This window comes from Lupinus angustifolius, chromosome LG19, assembly GCF_001865875.1.
Source record: "Lupinus angustifolius cultivar Tanjil chromosome LG19, LupAngTanjil_v1.0, whole genome shotgun sequence".
NCBI lineage: Eukaryota > Viridiplantae > Streptophyta > Magnoliopsida > Fabales > Fabaceae > Lupinus > Lupinus angustifolius.
In genome coordinates this window covers 10,083,808-10,084,150 of record NC_032027.1, presented here as the reverse complement: position 1 = coordinate 10,084,150, position 343 = coordinate 10,083,808, and positions in this window count along the sequence as shown.

The following is a 343-nucleotide window of genomic DNA, read 5'->3' as shown; positions in this document are numbered from 1 at the left end:
ATATATATATTGGTTAATACCTTTGTTGTAGCCTCGATTTGTAGAAAACAAAGACAAGATCATTAACTTTTTGATGTTCCAACCTATTTCTTTTACTTTTATGAATGTGTTCAAATGCACTCCAATTTCGTTCACATCCAAAAGCACTACATGTTTGACTTAGAACTCGAACTGCCAATTTTTGCAAATTTGGAGTACAACATTCATAAGTTTCTCACTATTGATCTACAATGCATGTAATTTAAATTTAATCAACCATAATAAAAGGAAATAATAAAAATTAAATAAAATTATCAACTATGAGAGACTAATTATATCTGGTATCACTTTACTTCGTTCATGT